The sequence below is a fragment of the Vulpes vulpes genome, chromosome X, assembly GCF_048418805.1.
Source record: "Vulpes vulpes isolate BD-2025 chromosome X, VulVul3, whole genome shotgun sequence".
Classification (NCBI taxonomy): domain Eukaryota; kingdom Metazoa; phylum Chordata; class Mammalia; order Carnivora; family Canidae; genus Vulpes; species Vulpes vulpes.
Window position 1 is genome coordinate 119,109,361 of NC_132796.1, and position 10,218 is coordinate 119,119,578.

Sequence of the window (10,218 nt, forward strand, 5' to 3'; positions counted from 1 at the left end):
GGAGTGGGTGATCTTGCTAATCTAGCAGCACCAGAGCTATGATGGAAAAGACAGGGGCTGGGGAAGCACAGGGAGGAGTACAGATCCAGCCCAGGCCAGTCACAAAAAAAATTTCCCTAAAGTATGTGACAGGTAAGCTGGATCTTGTAGGCTAAGAGTGAGTCTGCTGTGGGGAGAGGAGAAATAAGAGGACATTGTAGACAAAAGGATGCATGAAGCCTTAGTGATATCAAACAGCTTAGGAAAAAGTTCAGAGTAAATAGGATGGCTTATAGGGTGCCACTGGGATCAGGAACAAGATACGATCATAGAGAAATGAAAACGAGCTTCTTGTCTTACTTAGAAGCTGTTTCTGAGGCCAGAACAGTCAGTGCCTGTCTAACGTTCGTGTCAGGTTTTATTGCTTGTGGTCAAAGGCTGTTGCACAATACACAGGGCAAAGAGCAGGGACTGCGTGATTCTCTTAGCAACATCCAGAATAAATTTGAGTCTCTGCCTGAAAAGTGGCATTGCAGACAAGTTACATAAATGGAATTATCTAATGGTTCACAGCACAAATTGATCAAGGCATCTCAAATCAGCTTGGGACTGATATTTAAAGCAGTAAGTATTAAAGAGATGTTCAGTTATAAAACCTAAATGCATGTTTCATGTCATTGTCCCAACATGTCATTTTCTTCCTCTTTAAACATTTGTTTTATTTTGTCACCAGAATGTACCTTTTCAGGCTGCCTTAAGTCCTTTCTTGAAAAAATAAAAGTATACACATAGATGACCACATACATAGGTGTGTCAGAGACAGGCTGTCATTTCACACCTTTCCTGACATAAACCAAATCACCGTATACACTGAAGTCTGATTTGGGACCATTTCTTCTGTTCCAATAGTCATTTATTTGTTCCTTGCCCTATACCACACTGTCTTTATTTACTGTGGTTCCTTCCCTTTAAGCATTCAAACATTCTGAAGTCTCTCCCATTAAAAAATAGGGGGCACCTGGGTGGCTCAGCGGTTGAGCGCCTGCCTTCGGCCCAGGGTGTGATCCTGGAGTCCCGGGATGGAGTCCTGCATGGGGCTCCCTGCGTGGAGCCTGCTTCTCCCTCTGCCTGTGTCTCTGCCTCTCTCTGTGTCTCTCATTAATAAATAAATAAAATCTTTAGAAAAAGATTCAGGAGACACACACACACACACACACACACACAGCGGGGGGCAGAGACACAGGCAGAGGGAGAAGCAGGCTCCCTGCAGAGAGCCGGATGCGGGACTCCAGTATCATTGCCCTGAGCCAAAGGCAGGCGCTCAACCGCTGAGCCACCCAGGTGCCCCTCCTTGTGCCACTTCTACATGATCAAGTCAGTTCTGCATGACCACTAGCTGCTACCCTTTTCTTCTTACCCTTTTAGAGTAGTCTACTTTCTCATTCACATTCCACCCCTAAGCTACCACAGTCTGATTTCCACATACATTGCTCTTTCTAAGATCTCTCTCGACACACTTTCCCCTTGCTTAGTAACATTCTTGCAGTCACTTTCCTTATTTTCAGTCTCTTTGCTTTGCCTCTCCTCCTCTTCCTATTTCTTAAGCACTGAAGCTCCTGGGACTCTGGTCCTTGGCAAATTTCCCTTACCATGAGCAATACACAGTTGCCCCAGGAGCGCTCCCCACATCTATTTTATTTATGACATAGGGGATGCTACGTTTTCATCAAACACCATTTCCTTTTCCTCCTTTACTTGGAGCTAGACCACATTTCCCAGAATTCCTTGTGTTCAGTGTAGTCATGTGACTGAGTTCTGACCAATGGGTATAGGAGAAAAAGATGTATGCCCTTTTAAGGATCTGGACACTCAAACTTCACTTATGGTCCTCAGATTTCTGTCTTCACTCATCTGCCATTCAGATGCAAAGAAGCTAGTGGAGGTCTTGGAGTGCCTAGGACCTGTGGAGCTACTGGATAGAAGGAAGCTGGGTCTCTAATAGCTGGTGTGGAGTAGAGCCCAACCCCCTCTCCAACCTACCTCCACTGATTTCGAACTATAACATGAGTGAAATATAATCCTTTGTTGACTCAGCTCACTGAGATACAGAGATGGTTTGATACGGCAGTTAGCATGCTCCAACTAAAACACCATATCTATGCTAATGACAACCAAGCATGTGAATTCCAGGCTTGTACTTCTCATTGTGCATCAAATAATTGACCATGGTGCCTAAAATGATAGGATAGAAATTTTTTTTAAGATTTTATTTATTCATGAAAGACAGAGAGAAAGACAGAGAGAGAGAGAGAGAGAGAGAGAGAGAGAGGCAGAGACACAGGCAGAGGGAGAAGCAGGCTCCATGCAGGGAGCCCACGCGGGACTGGATCCTGGGACCCCAGGATCACGCCCTGGGCCAAAGGCAGGCGCTAAACCACTGAGCCACCCAGGCGTCCCAGAAATTGTATTTTATAGTAAATTTTAATCACAGAAATTCATTCATTTATTCAACACATATTTATTGAGTGCCCATGGTGCACCAAACACCGTACTAGGTTCTAAGGTTGCAATGATGAGCAAAGATGATTTCAGTACTCACTCTCAGGGAGTTTAGCATGAAGTGGATGACAGTGAATTCTCACATCTCCTTATTATATTCCAACTTTCAGAAACTTCCTTAGCACTCGCTGCTTCACCCAAATACATCATCCATAAAACCGAGGCCACCTCTCTATAGTCCCTAGAAACCACTCTTTTCTTTTTTGTGAAAGGGTGCAACTGGATCTAAATAGTGCAACAGCCCTTTCTTTTAAGAATTGTTCAGGTTTTATTTTTTTAAAGATTTTTTTTAAAAGATTTTATTTATTTATTCACAAGAGACACACACACACACACACACACACACACACACACAGAGAGGCAGAGACATAGGCAGAGGAAGAAGCAGGCTCCGTGCAAGGAGTCCAACTGGGACTTGATCCCGAAACTCTGGGATCATGCCCTGAGCCGAAGGCAGACGCTCAACCACTGAGCCACCCAGGTGTCCCAGAACTGTTTAGGTTTTAAAAGAGACTCTTAACCATAGGAAACAAACTGAGCATCGCTGGAGGAGAGCGGGGTAGGGATGGGGTAACTGGGTGATGGGCATTAGGAGGGCACGTGATAGAATGAGCACTGGGTATATCAGACTGATGAATCACTGAACTCTACCTCTGAAGCTAATAATACATTATGTCAATTAAAGGAATTTAAATAAAATAAAATTTTTTTAAAAATAAGAAAAGAATTGTTCAGGTTTTATATTGTGATCAAAATATAGGTAAAATAATGCTTATTATTTTAACAATCCATAAGTGTACAACTCAGTGACATTAAATATATTCACATGGCTGTATAACCATTACCACTATCTATACTCAAATTTTTCATTATCCCCAGCAAAGTTTATAGTCATCAAATAATAGATCCTCTTTCCCCCTTCCTCCAACCCCTGGTAATCTCTACTTTCTGTCTCTATAAATTTGCCTAGTCTAGGTATATCATATACCTGGAACTATATAATATTTGTTCTTCTGTGTCTGGCCTTTTCCACGTTTTCAGGATCCATCCATGCTATAGCATATAAGAAAAAAATCTAAGGATTTATTTTATTTATTTATTTATTTATTTATTTATTTATTTATTTATTTATTTATTTATTTTAGAGAGAGTGAGAATGAGAAAGATCTCAGAGGGAGAGGGAGAGGGAGAATCAGACTCCCCGCTGCTGTGCTGGCAGCCTGATGTGGGGCTCAATCCTAGGACACTGAGATCATGACCTGAGCCGAAGGAAGATGTTTAATGACTGAACCACCCAGGCACCCTAGCATATATAAAAATTTACTTCTTCTTCATAACTAAATAATATTCCATTGTGTATATACACCACATTGTGTTTATCAATTCATCTGTGTATGGACATTTGAATTTGCATCTTTTGACAACTATGAATTGTGTTATTATGAACATCGATGTGCAAATATCTTTTCAAGACCCTTCTACTTTTAATTCTTTTGGTAATATTTTTAAGAGTGAAACTCTTGTGTCATATGATAGTTCAATGTTTACCCTGAGAAACCACCAAACTCTTTCCCAAAATGGCTGTACCATGTTACATTCCCATGGGCCATCAGGGTTCAGGGTATCAGGGTTCCCATGTCTCCACATCCTCATCAACACTTATTATTTTCTGGCTTTTTTTTTATAGGATAGCCATCATAATATGTGTGAAGTGTTATTTAATAACATTTAAAAAATATAAGTCATACATCAATACAATCTTGAAGAAATTCAAACTCAGAATAAAAGGAAGAACTCCATTTCACTCTAGCCCCCTCCACGCACTTTCCTCTCTCCAAAGAAAACCACTGTTAAAAGTTTGGTATGCATACCTCCAGATTTTGTTTTCTGCATTTACATTCTTACATAGGAATGAATGTAAGATTATACATAATGTGTACACATAAACTATGTCAGTAATGTCAGTTTCCATCCTCCTTCCCGCTCATTCCATTGTTCTTTCTGTCAGAGAAGTTCCACCTGTGAAATCTTGCCCTCTAGCTTATCCCACTGATTATAATGTGGTCTTTGATTTCCAGCAGAACCTTGGTGTCTAGTTCATGCAGAATGCATTTCTCAGGAGGCCTCAGGCCTGTTCTGGGGATGACTTTTTCCTATCACATATACCAACAGCTCTTTATGCTTCTTTCTCTGTCTGAAGTTACCTTCTTCTGTCTGGAGGGGAAAAGAAGATTTTTTCCCTTTTGAAGAGAACAATTGTGTAAGAGTTCCAAACGGGAAACAGGCAGTGTTTGATAGGAGATTGCCCTCTGCTGGCTGTATTAGTTGGGGTTCTCCAGAGAAACCGAATCAATAGATTGTACATATACATATAATCATATAATTATCTATCTATCTATCATCGAGACAGAGACAGAGAGAGATGGATGGATGGATGGATTATAAGGAGTTGGCTCACACGATTATGGAGATGCAGGGCAAATCATCAAGTTGGAGGCCCAAGAGAGCCAATGGTGTAAGTTTCAGTCTGTGAAGGTCTAACAACCAGCAGTGCCAATGGTGTAGTTAGTTCTAGTCTGACCGCTGGCAGGCTCAACATCCAAAAAGAGCTCATGTTTCAATTTGAGTCAGAAGGCAGGAAAAAGCCAATGTCCCAGTTCAAAGGAGGGATTCTTTCTCTGTTACTGGGGGAAGGGTCAATCTTTTTGTTTAATTAATACCTTCTACTGATTGGATGAGGCCCACCCACATTAGGAAGGGCAATCTGTTTCCTTCAGTCTATAGATTTAAATGTTAATCTCATCCAAAAACATCATCAGAGAAACACCTAAAATGATGTTTGACACCCTGTAACCCAGTCAGGTTGATACATAAACTTGATCATTGCACTGGTCATGTGAACCTCTTTGGGGGCCTAAACCCATAGCAGGAAGCTGTGATGCATTTAAGTAATGGTCCTAGTGGGTGTTGTAGGCAATCAAAACTCCAAATGAGAAATTAAGATAGAAATAATGTAAGCCAAACCAGAGAGAAAGAGAATTGGATAAACCAACCTGTTTCCACTTAAGAGTATTTAAAGTCACTGAAATAAGAAGCAAATTGTCTTACTTAAAAGAGTGATAGAGTAGAAAGAACATGAGGTTTAGAGTCAGAAACTCTGAACTTAAATCTTGGCTATCATGCTTAAACTTCCTGAGCCTCGGTTGCTTTATATGTAAAATGGGATAATAATTATCCATGCCCAACACTGATAATGCAAGGATCAAGTCCTTTCCAAACCATAAGGAGTTTCAGAAACCCTAGGTCTGGGAGTTAATAAAGCCACTGTCCCTAGAATGATCTATTACACGTGACCAGCAAGAAAGAACTGGCTGTGGCTGAGAAAATAACCAGAACTTGGGAGAAAATAATAATGACATTTTGAGGACCTGAGGAGGAAAAAGGCAGAAAGCAAAATAGCACAGAGCATAATTTGTGATCCCATTGCTAGAGACCCTAGAAGGGAATGTGGCTGGTGAAAGACGGGGATTCTAAGAAGGAGAAATCTGCCTCTCTCACTTCGCATTTCAGAGCAAAAGTTGCCCCAGAAATTTCTCAATCTCAAATAATCCAAATTCAAAAAAAATTTTCTAAGTCAGCCGTGTAACTATCCAGGGAGACCTCTAAATGAGCTCATACTGTGAAAAGATATATACTGCAGTAGGCAATTCTTAACACAGCTGCCAGTGCGAGACTCCAGTGTAAGGCATGTTACTTTCCTGCTCAGATCCCAGTGCTGACCACCTGTCTAAAATAGCCCCCTCTCAATCCTTCACTAGCACTAGTGTAAATCCAATGAAGCTAGCATGTGTGTGTCTCTTTCACTTCAGGGCCTGAGTCAAGGCCTGGATGCTTGTTAAGTATTTGCTGAATGAATGAATAAATACATAAATAAATGTAAAAGATAGAAGGAGAGAACGCATCTAATAATGCATTTTCAAAAAAAAGCAATGATGTGGATCCCAAAGAAAAGTCTCAGGGAGGCTAAAGCTGAAAATGGATTGAGGCTTTCAAAAACTGCTGAGGACAGATAAGTAAAAAGCTTTTTAGTCAGTGCAAGGAAGAAAAAGAGCAACTTTCTGAAGGAAAATAAATCCTCTTTTGTTGGCATATTCTTTCAAGAGGATTGATTTTTCAAGCTCAAAAAGGCCAGAGGATAGGAAAGCGAGATGGCAGGAAATCCAGGCGAGTGGCAAGGTTGCTGGATCTCAGGGGTTCCAGGGAGTGAACAGTTGCCAGGAAGTCTAGATGGGGGCAGACACAGCATCGTAGAAATCCCAGGGGCCACGTGGCAAGGAAGGAAGGACATTACAGCAACCCAAATTTGGGTTGACATGCTAGCTTCAGAAATAAAAAAAGGAAGGGGTGGATCAGAGTGACTACTGTAGAGTCATCTTGGTGACATTACTAGACATTTGGGGCAAGGAGGAAAAAGGAAATGAAAATTATAAGCCTCTAAGTGGTAGCAATCAGAAAGCAGGAGAAAGGCAGTGGTTACTTAGAAGAGAAGACTGGGGGTCAGCAGGGAAAAGCTAGAGAAAACAAGTTGTGGTTGTCACGTTTTAGAAATGAACCCGGAGCCTCTATGAGAGTTCTAGGAGCCACTGATGAAGATTTAGGTCACTAAATGTGTCCACTATGTCACAGCATGGCCCGCTAGAATGGTGTCACTGCTTTACAGCTGTGATCAATGCAGACTGATTGCTTTTGCCGCAGCTGAAGATGCGCAATATGCCAGCGACCTCTAGAATAAAGGATGTGGAGCTGAGCAGGTGCTGAGACACGGCGTGGAGGAGGGAGCCACTTGCTACAAGGCACTTATCACAATGGCCATGGAGGGCTCCAAAAAAGGTGGTACCTGGACTGTGGGGGAACTTGGCTTCGTGAGGGTACAAGCAGTTCTAGTCAAAGCGACGTTTCAGTGTGTCTCAGGATGACTGTGGAAGTGCGGCTGACTTGTGGGTGTTGGCAAAGGGCTGCTTTGAGTGTATCGCTCCCTTGCAGTGTGTTGGCAAAACTCACAGTATTTGAAAGTGTGACAAAAATCAGCATGTAAAATCTGATAGAAGGCAAATAGACCCCAAGAGGCACCCCAGGGCAGCCAGTGTACATGTCCGCCCTGTCATGCCTTATCAACCTCCTGGTTCCAGCATCAAGTCCGGGTCTGAAAGCCAAGGACTGTCCTCCTCTCTTTAAACAACTTTCTGAGATAGATTTTACTCCTATCGAGCCTGACACGGCTATGGATTAAAGCAGTTGTTGCTAGCAGTTGGAACACTTTGGAGCAAAGAAAAGACTACTCCACTGGAGAGGTCTTTCAAGGAAATTCCCTACGTCCCTGAGTTACTAAGAAGGTCCTCTAGGCCCAACAGGAACTGACTTCTCCTTCTCCAACCCTCCCCTAAAGTCCCCACTCCCACCATCTCCCTGGATCTCTATGCTGCATCCTTGTAGGAAGTGACCTCAGCTCCCTCTCATCCCCACCCCGCCACCCCTCCACCCCTCCACCCCTCCAACTCTCTGCCCCAGCTCCATAGGAAGGCACTTTTGCTTCCTCTTTACCCACATCCCTGCTACCTCCGCATGCCTCTCTCTGGTCCATCTTACATCAACCAGCTTCATCTCTCTCTCCTTCCCGATACCCAGCTCAACACGGAATACCTCGTCTCTCTCTTTCTCTCTCTTGCTCTCCATCCTACCACACCCCTAAACTTCTCTACCCTCACATGAACTAACCTCTCTCGCATTCCCCTCAACTCCACGTGAAGGAATCTCTTCCCCCCTCCCCCCCTTTCCTCCCAATTGTCATGAACCAATCTTTGTGCTCTGGGTGTCAAATCCCACCCCCACACCGCTCCAGCCCCATGAAAACTGACCTCTGCTCCCTCCACCTCCCCATCACCCCCAAGCCCCACCACCAAGCCCCTACAGTGCTGGACCATCTACATAGAAACCAACCCTTGCTCTGTTTCTGTGCCCTTCCCCCCCCCTCACCTGAATCACTTTTTCCTCTCCTCATGGACTGACCTTGGGCCCTCTACTTCTCAGCCCCTTCTCATTCTCCAGGATCTTTCTGGGTTTTGTTTGGTTGGTTGGTTTTGTTTTAGAGATCTTATTTATTTATTTGAGAGAGAGAGACAAAGAAACAGCGACAGAGATAGCAATACAGAGCATGAGCAGGAAGGAGAGGGAAGCAGACACTCCCTCCGCTGAGCAGGGAGCCCAATGTGGGTCTCCATCCCAGGACGCTGGGATCATGACCTGAGCCAAAGGAAGCCACGACGTAACCTATTGAGCCACCCAGGCGTCCCTCTCCAGGGTCTTTCTAAAATGTCCCCACTTGGACTGATTTCTCCTACCTTCCTCACTGCACTCTACCCTACTTTCTAGTAGACTCTGCTTCCCTTTTTCTGCCTTCGAAGCCTCCTGCATTCCTCTCTAGCTCTGTAGATCCTTCCAGGGACCTGACCTACTCTGCCTCACCTTCCCTATGCACTCTACCCGCTTCAAGTCTTACCTCACTACTCCTCTTCCATTTCCCTCGTCCGATCTCACAGAAACTTTTTCTACTTCTCTGTCCCCACCCCCTGCCATCTCCCTTACCCCTCTTAGTCCATCCCTACCTGAGCTGACTCTGCCCCCTCCCTCCCCATCACCCTCCACCCGCTCTACAACTCTCTGCATCATCTGCACCTGCACTGACCTCTCCTACTATTTCTTCCCCATCCCTTCCATTCCCTTCAACTACCTGGTCCAGCCCTACATAAACTGACCCTCTCTGCATCCACACTCCCCCACTCCCTTGCAGCTCTCTTTTCTGCCCCCACACAAAGTGGTCCCAGCTGCCTCTCTGTCCCCCTATTCTTGACCCCCATGTGACCTTCTGTGCCAGTCCCACACCCACTGATCCCTCCCTCTGTCCCCACCCCCTCCACTGAGCAATGGCAAACCCGTTTTCAAATGGCTGGCGGGCACCTATATGATGAGCACCTGATGCTTCTTTTTTATGCTTGACGACAGTTACTTCTCGCTCTCCCTTCCCCCCCATTCCTGATTCTATTTCATTTATGAGAACATTAAGGAGGAGGAGATAAGAATGTTTCCAGGGTGGCAGTTAATAGTAAAATGGGAAGTCAGGCACAGTCTTCTCACTCCTTTCCAATATTGTGTGTCTTTTATCAGATCATACGCCTCTTATTAGAAAACAGCAGTATAACAAAGGTCAAACCCTCCCGGTAAATGCTGTCAACTCAGCTTTGGGGGACAGTAAACACAAAAGCTTCACAGACCCACATCTAACAACGAAGCTATGTGACAACCAGACCAAGGAAATGAGGTTGACAACAAACACTTCTGAAATGCCTTCTTGGCCCTTTGTGTGAGTCTACCCTGGGCCCTCTGCGACTCTGACTTAAGCACAGTTCTTCCCCACACTATACAGATAAGGAATCCAAGGCACATGGATGAGGAGCTTGTCCCCAGTTAGCAGCCAGGAAGAGGCGGAGCCGGTGAGAGGACTCAGGTCTGAGGCTGCTCTTGGCTCCTCTCACGACATGCCAGGGTTTCTCAGGGAATGATCCCCCTGCAGGCAAATGTTGGAGGGTGCCCATGTCCTCCAGGATGCCGGGGTCCAGGGATGAG